Genomic DNA, 16,193 nt, shown 5'->3' with positions numbered 1-16,193 from the left:
CCCATGCCACTCTTTTGGGGCATTCTAGATCTTTCCAACGAGTAGTCCTTATTCTCGGCACTAGGCTGTTCACCCGTCGTGCTCTTACACCTTAGCCTAGGCCTTAATTTGTACATTGGGCCTCGTATATGCCTTTAGGACCTTATTCTCGATCCTTCCTAGTCCATTGCCCACACCAACTCGAACAAGCCATATCTCTTAACCTACTTGGCTTATGACTTGCACATGAACCATGACATATGTAGTCGATGATGCCCATGAACCCAGGAACAAGTCCCTGAATTAGGTAATGTCCCCATGGGGTACTAGCAATAGAGTTTACATGTGCGGTCCCAACCAAACCAAGCATCGATGGTGTCGTGCCATTATTGTTTATTAGATGGTAAATGTAGTCTCGTAGCCTTTGCTTGTGTTTTTCTTATGCCAAGCTGTTATGGCATGGCCTCATATGTCATTTCCTCTGCTCCCTTGTTGCATAATTGAATGGGTGGGTTGTGGACTGATTTGTGTGGATGCTACCACTTGTACACAATGGGTATATGAGTAGTGCTATGGTTGTGCATGTTAGCAGACTCCATGATCAATGAATTGAACTGTTAACCCATCATCCTCTTCAATCTCCCTCCATGAAGTCATCATACCCTAAGGGTGCAATCGAGATCCTGTGCAGTATACCTAAATCGATGAAAATTGGATGTCTTGCCATCCTTTATTGGTCTTATGTCTTTTAGGGCTATAGGACAAACCTCAATCGTGCCCCATGTCCCAAGTGTGCCACCCAAACCTTTGTGGCCACATTGGTGCATTGGTATTTGATCGTGCTCTTAGATGCAGGACATTTTGTAAGCACAGGCTCTCAGCCTTTGTTCATCCAATGCTATGCATTTTATGTGCTTGACATGCACGATGATTATGCTCTATGTTAGCTCTCTCTGTCATTTAGTCAATGTGTTAAGGCCCATTTAGTGCCAATGTCTCAAAGGAATGCTACCTAGTTGATCCTGCCAGTAGTCATATGCTTGTCTAAAAGATTAAGCCATGCATGTGTAAGTTTAAACTAATTCAAACTATGAAACTGTGAATGGCTCAACAAATTAGTTATAGTGTTTTTGATGGTATCTACTGCTTGGATAACCATAGTAATTCTAGAGCTAATATGTGCAACAAATCTTGACTTCTAGAAGGGATGCATTTATTAGATAAAAGGTCAATGTAGGCTTTGCCTATTGCTCTGATGATTCATGATAACTTGACGGATCACATGGCCTTTGTATCGGTGATGCATCATTCAAAATTTTGCCCTATCAATTTTCGATGGTAGGATAGTGGCTTACTATGGTGGCAACAAGTAACAGAGAATTAGCGTTTGATTCCAAAAAGGAATCCTGAAAATGGTAGCAAGTGTGCAAATTACCCAATCCTGACTTGAGAATGTAGTAACAATAAATAACAATACTATGCTCTATAAGTCTGGTAATTGGAATGAGTATAGTCTAAAACCCTTAACAAGGATCCATTAGAGTTCAAGTCTAGTGCTAGCAGTTGTGATAATTCCAGCTCTAATAGTGTATATTTATGTTGTTGCAATTAAAAAACTTATCATTAGAACTAAGGTTAGGTTATTCGATCTACCTCACAGTGAGCATTGGTCTAGTTATCCCTACTGCCAGCAATGTACTCCTGGCCTTAACTAGCCAAGTCATTCCTCTAAAGCTGTTACTTTGAAGAAATTAGAGTGCTAAAAGCAAGCCTAAGATTGTATACATTAGCATGGGATAACATCATAGGATTTTAGTCCTATTGTGTTAGCCTTTGGGATCAGAGTAATGATTAACAAGGATAGTCAAGGGCATTCATATTTCATAGTCAGAGGTGAAATTCTTGGATTTATGAAAGATGAACAATTACAAAAGCATTTACCAAGAATGTTTTCATTAATCGAGAATGAAAGTTGGGGGCTCAAAGACAATTAGATATCATCCTAGTCTCAACCATAAACAATGTCAACCAAGGATCGATAGTGTTACTTTTAGGAATCTATTGGCACATTATGAGAAATCAAAGTCTTTAGGTTTCGAGGGAAGTATGGTCGCAAGGCTAAAACTTAAAGGGATTGACATAAGGGCACCATCAAGAGTAGAGCCTGTGGTTTAATTTAACTCAACATGGGAAAACTTAACAGGTCCAGACATAGTAAGAATTTATAAAATGAGAGCTCTTTCTTGATTCTATAGGTGGTGGTGCATGGTTGTTCTTGGTTGGTGAAGTAATTTGTCTAGTTAATTTCATTAATGAATAAGACTTTAACCTATTAACTAGCTGCGATGAGGTGATCCTTCATGGCTAACCTCTTAGAAAGACTATGATCACTTAGGCTAAGGAAGTTTAAGGCAATAACAAGTTTGTGATGCCCTTAGATGTTCTAGGCTGCACACGTGCTACACTAATGTATTCAAGGAGTTTATGTCACTGTCTCATAGGAAAGACCAAGCTAAGGGTTCTCATTGAGACAAGAAGTAGTTCTAAAGCTACTGAGACCAAGTCAATATGTAAGGTAGACCAGGCATAAAGGTGCAATAGAGGTCTCAATGGTAGGACCATGACCCAGAATGGATGCATAAGCATTGAAATGAGCTCAGGAAGCTTAAGCTAGTAGATTTGGTTTAGTAGCTTTCAAACAGACCCAGGCATGGGTGTAGGTGTATGCCCAAGTATAGGTAGAACCAAAGAAATCGCAAGCCCAAAAAAGGGCCCCGCATGGGCACTGCTAAAGAAGGAGTCCAAGATAATTCAAACTCTTTTCTAATAGAGTCCATGTAAAATTAGAACTCTTCAATGTAATCCTATTGTAATGTCCTATATATATTGGACTTTTTGAAGCTTAGGATAGGAACTATGTCAACCATTGATTCAAAGAAGCCTTAGCTATAAATAAGAGGTGCCCCCAACCTCATTATACTCTCTACAACTTGAGTAATACAAGTTTAATCTTGTCTATCTCTGTCATTCACTTTAGCTTTCTATTAAACAGTTTATGTGTAGCCTTGTCTAATAGTAGATTGGGGTAACTAGCCTTGGAGTTTTGAGTGCCCATGCATCTGTCTAGTTAAAGGCTTATCTAGGATACCAGATGAGTCAATTCTTGGGTCTTAGAGCCATACAAGTCAAAGCTTGAGTCTCAGCCCATGATAAGTGGTATTAGAGCAGGTTTAGAACTTGTTCAGAGTTAGCAAAAGCTAGTCCAAAGTGATCAATGTTGTGTGCTATTAGAACTGAAGTTAACATTGGGAAAGGTTTCGAACGTGTTGGTGTAGGAATTCAATTTTGTGGTGTGAGCATCATAAGTCATTTTTGTGCTTGTGTGCTAGTGATATGCCCCATAGTGCATAAGATATAGGTGTATAAAAGTGTAGACTAGGTGTTCAACCGATTACTATTACGATGCTATAGAAGTGCTACGCATGGTGTGTAGGTGTATAGACTAGTGCCTGACCAAGAATGAAGGGTGTGTTGAGCCAATGTGTAGATTAGTGCTTGACAATGCATATGTGTTGGTGTATTGTGCCAACAAATAGGTGTGCTATTTTATGGGGACCAAGACTAGATCATTGGAATGTGCAGAAGGTTGAGGTAATCTCTTTGGTTTTATAAATTGTTTAGGGTTGTGGTATCACTAGGGAAAACTAGACCAAAGGCCAGGGTAAAGCCCTTGATAAGTGCCCACCTATAGACAAAGGAAGGAAGGCTAAATTGGGAGACATGGTAATGTCCCTAGATACCCAATTGCAAAAGTTTGAGGTGACTATTATTGAATTGAGGTATAGGTTCAAGGATAGGGAAGGATCCTTGAATGAGGTATTAGAGGTGCTCATGCAGTGGAATGAGGCATTGGAGGCCATGGTGTCGACCTTGCAATAGGAGCTAGCAAGGCTCAAGGTTGATCATACTACATTTCAAACTACCATAGTTGTTGCTGTAGGCTTAGGACCTAAGGTGGTGGTGGCTAAGCAATTTTTCGATGGTCAAAAGCCAGGAGTAAAGACCATGCTGCAACAAAGATGTGTGCAGGAGTCAAGTTAGGCCAGTGTTGTTGTGGAATCAAAGACTCAAGTTTAGTGCACTAAGTCTCCAAAGCCTAGGGGAAACAACCAAAGTAGGGGAGACACCAATGTTTGTTCCTTAAGGGAGGAAAGGCCATGAGAAATCCTAGATTTTACATGGCCACTGCTACTGCCAGTAGGGGCAAGGAGAATAAGCCCTTGAGTTGCTTTTTTTGTAACAATTAGCAAAGGGTGAAGGAGTGCCCGAGGTGTGCAAAGCCTTTAACCATCAACTATGTAGAAGAGTTGTTTGTAGGCAAGAGTAGTAGTGGTGATGAGCACTAAGAAGAGCCCAAGGTGATACGACTCGACGCTTTTTGATTCTGTTGAAAAGGTAGAACCTCTTTAGGAGATGATAGTGATGTGGTAATGGAGTGCCACATCATTACTCCTAAGGTGTAGCCAGATTCCTCCAAAAAAATGTTTGTAGTAGGTAACTCAAAGAAAGTATATGAGACATCAAATGTGTAGGCAAAAGGGACTAGTGTTGCACAGGGTTGATGATACTCGAGAGAACAACCAGTAGAGTACTTATTTGGGTATGGGACAAACACATGGGAAATCTAGTTCGAGGGGAGAAGACAAAGCTGATTTGCATAGAGGCATGCAGTTCAGGTGTAATATCCCTTTAACAATGAGGGTGTTGCTAGAATAAGTGGGGGAAAATGTCATAGTCCATAGGAAAGACCAAGCCCAGGGGTTCTCACTGAGATAGGGAGTGATTCTAAGGTAATCAAGACCAAGTTAGAATGCAAGGGAAACTAGGCCCAGAGGCGTAATAGAGGTCTTTGGGGTAAGACCATGACCCAGAATAGGTGTATGGGCATTAAAACAAGCTTAGGGAGCTCAAGCTAAGGGATCTAGTTTGATAACTTTTCAAATAGACCTAGGCATAAGCACATGAATAGGCCCAAGCATAGTAGAGCTAAACCATGCAAAGGTTCAAAAAAGAGCCCCACATGGATACTGCTGAAGAAGGAGTCTAAGCTAATTCAAACTCTTTTTCTGATAGGGTTTATATAAAATTAGAACTCTCTAATGTAATCATATTGTAATATCTTGTATATATTAGATTCTTTATAAGCCTTAGGATAGGAACTATGTCAGCCATTGGTTCAAGGGGGCCTTAGCTATAAATAGGAGAAGCCCTTCACCCTCATTATACACACCACAACTTAAATAATACAAGTTTACTCCTTCCTATCTCTGTTGTTCTTTTTAGCTTTCCATCAGGCAATTTATGTGCAGCCTTGTCTATTAGTAGATTAAGATGGTTGGCCATGGAGTCTCAAGTGTCCATGCATTGATCTAGTTAAAGGTTGCTTTGGGACATTGAATAAGTCAATTCATGGGTCCTAGAGCTGCACAAGTCAGAGCTTAGGTCTCAACTTGTGACATATAGCCTTGGCTGATAGGCCCAAGTAATATTTGAAATTTTGTCATCATGGTGATAGATCATTTCAATTATTGGTCTTCAACAAGGAATTCCTATTAGGCATGAGTCATTAGCTCACACTGACTATATCATTTCCCTTTTTACACATCACACATCACTCCTACTGATTGAATGGTCTGATGAAGTGTTTGGATCATGGCAACATGATAGTTCATTGCCCATGATTCTTGAAAAGTTCACCAAACCTTACATTTAGAGAAAGGAAAAGTCATAACAAGGTTTTCATATGTGAACTTGTGAAAAGATCATTATTGAAACTTGCTTAATGAACAACAATGCATTAACAAAACACTAAGGGGCAAAGGGTACTTTCATACCTCAAGCCCTTTCCTGCCCTAGGTGTGCACGATGATCAATTCATTTCACTTCCTAAGCAGGTGAAACTATTAGTATCATTACTTATGGCTGAATAACAAACCTTTGGCGCCAATCTCCCTAAGGAACCAGAATGAAAAAGAGCATGTGTGCCTTCTCCATCATGTTCATGGTGAATACATGGGTGGCATCATGACTCCTTCTTTTTGTGAAAAACCAAAACAACTTTTAACAATGGATATCTCAACTCTCACATCGATGAAGAATGTACTAAAATGTGATACATGGTGTGAATTGTAGAATCCCATGAACCATTGAGTCTTTGAATGCAAGGTGTGTTGTAAGCCATTAGGCCAAGGACAAGCCTGCCTGGGTGTCATGCATTGTCTCCCCTTCTAAACCCCCACCCTTTAGGCTCTACAGCAAGGGGCTAAAAATTACCCCTCATGATCTCATAGATCATGGTTAGCCCAAAAGTGAGTCCCCAGTAATGATAGCATCATGATCATTGATGGTAAAGCTCTTAGCATGCCTCGACTCTGGTGACGCATGCTCATTGTCCATCTAGATCCCATTCGACCCCTCACATCACATGATTGATGCTATTATCATGACCCCAGGTCAAGTAGGATTACCTGATGAATTTAAGCATATCAATATGCAGAGAAAAAGAAACTTACCGAGATTCCCCTAGTAACAACATGCAAACTAGAAAGAGCTCAGCTTGAGAATCGGTGCCCATGGCATCTAAATTGTAGTTTACAACAGTGTCCTCAGTGGTGGACCAAGCCCAAGTCCTTAAGAAAGGGGAACCAGAGAGGTTGAGAGTCTTATTGTGCCTAGACCTTATCAAACCATCCAAGGCTGAATATGGGCGAGAAACTAATAAAGAACCTGTATCACAAGGGAAAGATGAAAAAATCTTTGAAAAAAGAGTCAAAGCGTTCTTAAAATTATCAAGAAAGAAGTGAAATGGGGGCCAATGATGCATCTTAGTTAAATGTGGAACAATGATAGTCGATCCATTGATCGGCTAGGGCATGGACCATTGTGGGTTATGGCGGTGGCCCAAACCCAAGCTTTCAATATGCCTATAGAGACATTGTTACCATGATTATAAAATACAGCACATGCCATCTCGACATGCCTTGACACTCATGTACTCCTGACATAGGCCTGTAGGTTCCTTATCTGGCCCATCTTGAAACATGGACAAGGATAACATGTGTGTGAGTCAATGGGGCAGAAAACCTATAAAACACAAGGAAGCTAATTGGTGGGATCCTCATGAGTGAGCTACTGATCGACCTTGATCTTTTAAGAAGGGTTTGAGTGTGAGCATGCCTATAAAGACCTAAAAGATAAGGAACTATGCCTGAGTGGGACAACGCCAAAGAAAACTATGGTGGAGGCCCACAATAATACTAGCATGTAAATTGTTCATCTAACTTAGGTATAGGGGTGAAAGACTAATCAAACTATTTAATAGCCAGTTCCTTCTGAAGTTTTGCTTAGGATAGTTGGAGCCCTTAGTGAATTCCATCAAGTAAAGTTAATGATTAGAGGCATCAGGGCCACAACACCCTTGACCTACCCTTAGTGAATTCCATCAGGTAAAGCTAATGATTAGAGGCATCGGGGCCACAACACCCTCGACCTATCTTAAACTTTAAATAGGTAGGATGGTGTGACTTCATTAATCCATGCCACGAAATTGAGAGCTCCAAGTGGGCTATTTTTGGTAAGCAAAACTGGTGATGCAGAATGAACCAGAAGCCAAGTTATGGTGCCCAACTTTGCACTAACCTAGAACCCATAAAGTGTGTTGGTCGATTAAGATAGCAGAACAGTGGTCATGAAATTTGAAATTTGCTAAAAAGTGTGTAACAACTCACCTACCGAGTCAACTAGCCCTGAAAATGGATGATGCTTAAGCACATGACCTATACTCGACTATCAGGGTAAGGGCCAAGCCCAATGAGTAAGAAAGCACATGCTTGATGTAAAACTTAAGGCATGAGCTCAGGTGGAGCAACGATCAATGTAGATCTTGGCATTAGTAGTAAATATTCAAATGAAAACTTTGAAGGCCAAAGAAAAGAAAGGTTCCATGTGAATGGCACTTGCATATGGGTTAGTTGATCCTAAGAGATGGGGAAAGATAGTCTAATAGTGCATCCAGCACAAGCTTTGAAAGGGAATAAAGTTAAAATTCTTAAATTGAGATACAGTGATTAATGGCAATATTAAAGAATCTAGAGACATTGGTGGGTCTTCGAAAAGAGTTATCTTTTCTATTTCATGGCCTCCCTACCCTGGAAATGACATAATTGTAGGTAGGGTCTAGTAGCTAGATGAGTAACGTATGTTGCTTAGTGTCTGGTGCACCCATGGCAACCCTTGAAAATTTAGAGCATCGAGTGCCATCCATGTCCAATCATACTCATAACCACATCAGGTTTTAAGGTAAACAACCATTGGTCAATAGAACAATGTATGCAATGAAAGTTGGCAAAATGGATTCGTAACCTCAAGAAAAGGATTAGTTCTAAGGGCTGTGCATGGGGGTCCTATTCCTGAACCCATCAGTTATCAATGCACTATTGAGCTATTCTCATGGCAAGAGTAAGCCACCATGTGTCGATCGAGAGCCTTCCCCAAACAATGAATAGTCAACTTTGAACTAGTATGGACTAAGGGAATCTAACTATTTAATTAAAATAAAACATTGTGATAGTCCCTACAGATCCTCACACAATGTGATTTTTGCCCAATGCTTTAAATGTCAAAGTGAAAAAATTCAATCGAGTGTAGGTAAACTGTGGGAGTAACTATGACTCTCTTAAGGTAACCAAATGCCTTGTCTTCTAATTATTGATACGCATGAAAAGATTAATGAGATTCCCACTATCCCTGTCTATTATCTAGCAAAACTACACCCAAGGGAATGGGTTTGGCAGAATCAGCAAGGAAAGAAGACCCAACTGAGCTTAACTCTAGTTTGACATTATGAAATGACTTGAGAGGTGTAGGATAAGTGGGAGCCCTCAGGTGAAATTGAAATACCACTACTTTTAATGCTACTTTACTTATTTTGTAAATCAAAGGTAAAACATGAACCCTTCTTTTTATGAAAGATGAACAATTGTGAAAGCATTTACCAAGGATGTTTTCATTAATCAATAATGAAAGTTGCAAGCTTGAAGATGATCAGATATCATCCTAGTCTTAACCATAAATGATGTCAACCAAAGATCGATGGATGTTACTTTTAGGACTCCATCGACACCTTATGAGAAATCAAAGTCTTTGGGTTCTGGGGGGAGCATGGTTACAAGGTTAAAACTTAAAGGAATTTATGGAAGGGCACCACCAAGAGTGCAACCTATGGCTTAATTTGACTCAATACATGGAAACTTACTAGGTCTAGACATAGTAAAGATTGATAAACTGAGAGCTCTCTCTTGATTCTATGAGAGGTGGTGCATGGTAGTTCTTAGTTGCTGGATTGATTTGTCTAGTTAAATCCATTAACGAACAAGACCTCAGCTTGTTAACTAGCTATATGGAGGTGATCCTTTGTGGCTAGCTACTTAGAGGGACTATGGCTACTTAAGCTAAGGAAGTTTAAGACAATAACAGGTTTGTGATGCCCTAAGATGTTCTAGGTTGCACATGTCTTACACTGATGTATTCAATGAGTCTATAGCCTTGGCTGACAGGTCTAAGTAATCTTTCAAATTTCATCATGCTAGGTATAGTAAGTGCGAGTCATCAGCTCATGTTGACTACATCCTTACCCTTTTTACACACTGCTCATCCTACTGATTGAATGTCTAGTAAAGTGTTTAGATCATGGTGACATGGATGGTTTACTACCTGTGACATCATGGGAAGTCCACTGAACCTTATCATTCAAAGGAAAGAAAAGTTGTAACAATGTTTTTGTAAGTGAACTTGGGGAATGATCATTGTTGAAACTTGCTCAACGAATGACCCACAAATGTGTTAATGAAACACTGAGAGGGCAAGCATGTCTTCATACCCTTAGCCCCTTTTAGCCCTGGGTGTGTGCGACAATCAATTTGTTTTACCTCTCGAGTGGGTAAAATGATTGGTATCATCGTCTATGGCCAAATAACAAGGCCTCAATGCATATCGTGCTAAGGAACTAGAATGGAGAAAAGCACGTATGATGTTGCTATCCCTTTTACAGTGTGTTCACAGGTGGCACCGTGACTCTTTTTATCATGGAAAACCAAAATGACTCTCAGCAATAGATATCTCGAGTCTCGCATTGATGAAGAATGTAGCAAAATGTTATACTTGGTGAGAATTGAAAAATTTCATGTGTAGAAAAATTATTGTATTTTGTGGCATCCATAAAAACATTCAGCTAAAAAATTAGTGTAGAAGATTTTGTGGCCATTTGAAAAAAGTGTCCCCATTTCAAACACTTGAATGGCTATTGACTGTGAACCATAAAAGCTTTAATGCTCATTAAGAGGGTGTGAGTTATTGAGGTTCATTGGGGGATAAGGGGCCAATATAAGGGCCAAGGACCAGCACCCATCACACATCATGTGTGCACACGCCTTGGCCCTCCACCTCTGATCGTCGAAACCCCCATTGGTATCGATTTGGTTCTTTGATGATACTACGGTGATCGAAGTAATGATTAATAAGGATAGTCAATGACATTGATATTCATAGTCAAAGGTGAAATTCTTGAATTTATGAAAGCCGAACAACTATGAAAGCATTTGCCAAGGCTGTTTTCATTAATGAAGAATGAAAGTTGAAGGCTCAAAGACTATTAGATACTGTCTTAGTCTTAACCATAAACGATGCCAACCAAGGATCAACAGATGTTACTTTTAGGACTCCTCTGGCACCTTATAAGAAATAGAAATCTTTGGGTTTCAGGTGGAGTATGGTCATAAGGCTGAAACTTAAAGGACACCACTAGTAGTGGAGCCTATGGCTTAATTTAACTCAACACATGGAAACTTACCAAGTCTAGACAACTAAGGATTGATAGATTAAGATCTCTTTTTTTATTCTATGGGTGGTAGTGCATGGTCGTTTTTAGTTGGAGTGATTTGTTTAGTTAATTCAATTAACGAACGAGACCTTAGCCTACTAACTAGCTATGTGAAGGTGAACCTTCGTGGCTAGCTTCTTATAATGACTATGGCCTTTTAGGGTAAGGAATTTTGAGGCAATAACAAGTCTATGATACCTTTAGATATTTTGGGTTGCACACACAATACACTAATGTATTTAATGTGTCTATAGCATTGGCTGATAGGGTCAGGTAATCTTTAAATTTCATCATGATGGGGATAGATCATTGCCATTGTTGGTCTTCAATGAGGAATTTCTAGTAAGCGTGAGTCATCAGCTTGCATTAACTACATCCCTAACCTTTGTACACACCACCTATCACTCTTACCAATTGAATGGTCCATGAAGTGTTCAAATCATGGTGACATGGATGGTTTGCTACCTATGACATCATGAGAAGTCCACTAAACTTTATCATTTAGAGGAAGGAGAAGTCATAACAAGGTTTTCATAAGTGAACTTATGGAAGGATAATTGTTGAAACTTGCTCAATGAATGATACGTGAATTTGTTAACAAAACATCAATGGGGCGAGGTTGCCTTTGTGCCTCAAGGCTCTTTTAGTTGTGGGTGTGCATGATGGTCACTTTGTTTTGCTTGTTGGGTGAACGAAACAATCAGTGTCATCACTTGTGGTCAAATAACGAATCCCCAGCATGAATCGCACTAAGGGATCGAAATGAGAAAGAGCATGTGTGCCATTGTCATCGATTCACATTGCATGCATGGGTGGCACCGTGACTCCTTTTATCATGAAAAACCAAAACTACTCTCAATAATGGATATCTTGACTTTCACATCGATGAAGAACATAGTGAAATATGATACTTGGTGTGAAATGCAGAATCCCATGAGCCATCGAGTCTTTGAATGCAAGTTTCACCATAAGCCATTAGGCCAAGGGCTTGATTGCCTGGGTTTCATGCATCATTGCCCCTTCAAACCCCCCACCCATCAAGCTTCAGGCGAGGTGGCAAAAAATGGCCTCTTATGATCTTGTCAGTTGTCATTAGCCCAAAAGTGAGTCCCCGATAAAGATAATGTTGTGACCGTTGCTGGTAAAGCTCTTAGAATGCATTATCTCTAGTGACGAGCATTTATTTTCCATTTAAACCCCATCAAACCCCTCGCATCACTCAATCAATGCTCGCATCGTGACCCTAGGTCAGGCAAGATTACTCTCTGAGTTTAAGCATATCAATATGTAATGGAAAAAAAACTTACTAGGATTCCCCAGTAATGACGAGCAAATTGGGAAAAGCCTAACTTGATAATCGAGCATCTTCGATGTCTAAATTATAGTCTGGAAAAGCATCCTCAATGGTGGACTGGGCCCAAGTCCACTAGAAAGAGGTATCGAATAGGGTGAAAGCCCTGTTATGCCTAGACCCTATCACACCATGAGGTGCTATCTGCGAGTCAAGTTGTTTAGGAATGTAGCCCTAATCAGGTAGTAAATTCTATCCAAGGCTGAATACAAGGAAGAAACCAATAACAAACAAGTATCGTGAGGGAAATATGAAAAGGACTTTAAAAAAAGAGTCAAAAAATGCATGAAATTATTGGTAGAGAAGTAGATGGGGGCTAGGAATGCTCATCAGTTGGATGTGGAATGCAAGAGCTGGTCCACCAATCGACTTGGGGCATGGATCGATGCGGATCATGGCAATGGCCCAAGCTCAAGTTTTTTATTTGCCTACAGAGACATTGTTACCACTATCGTGGAATGCAACATATGCCATCTAGATGTGTGTCAGCCCATATGTGCTCTTAGGGTCAACCTATAGGCTTCCCATCTGGCTCATCTTGAAACACGAACCAAGGAGTCTGACATGTGTGCAAGTCAAGGAGCTAGAAAACCCATAAGGTGTAAGGAAACTAATTGGCAAGATCCCTTGCAAGTGCACTACTAACCAACCTTGATCTTTTGAACTGCGCCTGAGTGAGGTGAAGGCAGAGAAAACTCTGATGGAGGCCCGCAATAATACTAACATGCAAATCATTCATCTAACTTGGGTATAGAGTGAAAAACTAATTGAAATGTCTAGTAGCTAGCTCCCTCTAAAGTTTCTCTCAAGATAGTTGGAGCCCTTAGCAAGTTCTATCAAGTAAAGCTAATGATTAGAGGCATCAGAGATGCAACACCCTTGACCTATTCTCAAACTTTAAATAGGTAAAAAGGTGAGGCTACTTCATGGAGCGGCTCCATGGAATCATGAGCTCTAAGTAGGCCATTTTGTTAAGCAGAACTAGTGATGCAGGATGAACTAGAAGCTAGGTTACGATGCCTAATTGCATGCTAACCTAGAACCTATAAAGGGTGTTGGTCAATTAAGACAATAGGATAGTGGTAATAAAAGTTAAAATCCACTAAGGAGTGTGTAATAACTCACCTGCTAAATCAACTAGCCTTAAAAAAGGATGGTGCTTAAGCACATGACCTATATATGGCTATTAGGGTAAGGGCCAGGCCCTAATGAATAGCAAGGTATGGGAGCACTGTAAAACCCAAAGCATAAGTAGAGCGACCATTAGTATAGATCTTGGTGGTAGCAGCAAATATTCAAATAAGAACTTTAAGGCTGAAGAAGAGAAAGGTTCCATGTGAATGGCACTTGCACATGGGTTAGTCGATCCTAAAAGATGGGGAAAGGTCATCTGATAGCATGTCCAGCATAAGCTTTAAAAGGGAATCAAGCTAAAATTCTTAAACCAAGATGCGGTGACTAATGGCAATGTTAAGGAGTTTGAAGATGTTGGTGGAGGCCTTAGGAAGAGTTATTTATTTTATTTAATGGCCTGCCTACCCTGGAAATGGCTCAACCAAAGGTAGGGTCCAACAACCAAAAAAGCACTATATGTTGCATGGTGTCTAATGAGCCCTTGGCGACCTTTGAAAATCTAGAAGACCAACTACCATCCATGCCCAATCATACTCATAACTGCATCAGGTCTCTAATGTGAACAACCTTTGGTTGATGAACCAATATAGGTAAAAGATGTCGATAAAATAGATTTATAACTTTCGAAAAAGGGTTGGCTCTGAAGGCTAGGCATGGGGGTTCCAATCCTGAACCTATCGGCTACTAGTGCACTACTTGAACTACTCTTACAATGAGAATGGGTTATCACATGTCGGTTAGGGGATGGACTGAGAATGGCTCCCTTAGGGGTCTTTCCTAGATGATGAATAATAGACTCAAAACTATTATGAACAAGGGCAATCCAACTATTTAATTAAAACAAAGCATTGCAATGGTCCCTACAGATGCTCACTCAATGTTATTTTTGCCCAGTGCTCTGAATGTCAAAGTGAAGAAATTCAACCAAGTGTAGGTAAATAGCGGGAGCAACTATGACTCTCTTAGGGTAACCAAATATCTCATCATCTAATTAGTGACATGCATAAATGGATTAATGAGATTCCTATTATCCTTATCTACTATCCAACAAAACCATAACCAAGGGAATGAGCTTGGTAGAGTCCAACTTTGTGAAATGACTTGAGAGGTATAAGATAAGTGGGAGCCCTTAGGCAAAATTGAAATATCACAACTTTTAACATTATTTTACTTATTCCATGAACCAGAGGTGGAGCATGACCCCTTCTTTTGGAACCAAAACTACCCTTCGTTGATCAATCCAAGCGTAAGACCTTGTTAGGTGGGGAGTTTGTCTAAGGTGGCACATTTGTTAAAAGATAATACAGGTGTCCTAAGATGAGCTCACCAAGAATAGAAATCTTGTGTGGAACAAAAGGGTAAAAGCTCATTTGATTATATTTTCCAGTACGAATACGAATCATGAAAGTGTGGCCTATTGATCCTTTAAACCTTTAAAATTTGAAGTTAGAAGTGTTAGAAAAGTTATCAAAGGGATAATTGGCTTATGATAACTAAGCATTCATAGCGACATTGCTTTTTGATTCTTTGATGTTGGCTCTTCCTATCATTGTGAAGCAGAATTCACCAAGTATTAGATTGTTCACCCACCACTAGGAAACATGAGCTAGGTTTAGACTACCATGAGACAGGTTAGTTTTACCCCACTGATGGTAGCATCACACCTAGTATGAGAGGAACTGTTGATTTGCACAATTGGTCATCATGTTTGGTTGAAAAGCTAGTAGTGTGAAGCTACCATGAACTAGATTATGACTAAACAACTCTAAGTTAGAATCCAGGCTAGAAACAATGAACACACCTATCTCCCGATTGCCAACCTTAGTAGGGGCCCATGGCCCTCAATGGCACATGTTGTAGGTGCAGCCCTTACGGTGGATAAGCCATACGAGCCTCTTAAGGGCTAATTCCCATAGAGTGGTGGGTAAAATCCTTTATAGATGGCTTAAATATGTGACAAGGTATTGTAAGTGGTAGAGTGGCCTTGCTACCATGATCCACTAAGATTCAGCCCTTCGTCACTTCAATTCATCCCCCCCTCGCTTCACAACCACCAAAGTCCACTCACTTCATTTTTTACACTACATACCTCTAAGGTTGGGGATAAATGGTGTTCTCTATTGCAACCAATTTGGTTGGGGGATGACATCCCTCCCTCAGGAGTCCAAGTAAATAACAACCAAATGCCCTTGGTATTTGTTACAAGGAAAGGCTTGCCCTTGGTACAGGCACTTGCCTCGAACTTCATTAGCACATACTGGCCCTTAGTGCAAGTTGTTGCCTCAAACACCATTGACAACATCTGGCCATTGGTTGGTGCAAGCAATTGCATCAAACATAATGGTAGATGCTAGCCCATTGTTACCTTGGACACCATATGTAGATGCTAGCACCATGGTGCAGGATGTTGACTCAGACACCATCGCCAGATGCTGGCACTTTATGTGAGCACTTACCTTAACCATCGTTGGTGCAAGTGGGCCCTTGGTGTAGTTGTTGCCTTGAACACCTCTTTGGTAGATTTGGCACTTAGTACGGCATGTGTATCGTGACCCTCCCACCTAAGGCACTTGTTTGCCCCTCGATCACCATCAACACTAAATGGTGCTTGGTGCATATGTCACAAGCGATTTTAAGCCAAACCCCGTGTGACCTTGGATAGGGAATTGACTCCATTTGCTAAAGGTGTAAATGATACATTAGTACTCACCAGCTACTTGGATCCAACTCAAATAAAATTCAAATTTGGCTTGGTTATTATTGAGTCAAAGTAAGTTCAATCATTCTTATTCC

At 40.3% G+C, this 16,193-nt stretch overlaps 2 non-coding genes and 5 pseudogenes across 2 annotated transcripts; all 7 read left to right on the top strand.

Annotated features, from left to right (window-relative positions):
• Nucleotides 1-991: 991 nt before the first annotated feature.
• LOC149517921 (18S ribosomal RNA) lies at nt 992-2,077 on the top strand (annotated as a pseudogene).
• Nucleotides 2,078-6,094: 4,017 nt separating this feature from the next.
• LOC149517920 (5.8S ribosomal RNA) lies at nt 6,095-6,250 on the top strand. Its single transcript, XR_016344374.1, has one exon. It is a non-coding gene; the product is annotated as a 5.8S ribosomal RNA (ribosomal RNA).
• A 255-nt stretch (nt 6,251-6,505) lies between these two features.
• On the top strand, nt 6,506-8,354 carry LOC149517919 (25S ribosomal RNA; annotated as a pseudogene).
• A 258-nt stretch (nt 8,355-8,612) lies between these two features.
• LOC149517918 (18S ribosomal RNA) lies at nt 8,613-9,845 on the top strand (annotated as a pseudogene).
• A 413-nt stretch (nt 9,846-10,258) lies between these two features.
• LOC149517917 (18S ribosomal RNA) lies at nt 10,259-11,475 on the top strand (annotated as a pseudogene).
• Nucleotides 11,476-11,765: 290 nt separating this feature from the next.
• LOC149517916 (5.8S ribosomal RNA) lies at nt 11,766-11,921 on the top strand. The gene has a single exon (XR_016344342.1). It is a non-coding gene; the product is annotated as a 5.8S ribosomal RNA (ribosomal RNA).
• A 232-nt stretch (nt 11,922-12,153) lies between these two features.
• On the top strand, nt 12,154-15,432 carry LOC149517915 (25S ribosomal RNA; annotated as a pseudogene).
• Nucleotides 15,433-16,193: the final 761 nt, after the last annotated feature.

Source organism: Durio zibethinus, chromosome 8, assembly GCF_047325235.1.
Source record: "Durio zibethinus cultivar Kanyao isolate XHJ-2024 chromosome 8, ASM4732523v1, whole genome shotgun sequence".
Lineage (NCBI taxonomy): Eukaryota > Viridiplantae > Streptophyta > Magnoliopsida > Malvales > Malvaceae > Durio > Durio zibethinus.
This window is presented reverse-complemented; position numbering and strand designations above follow the sequence as displayed.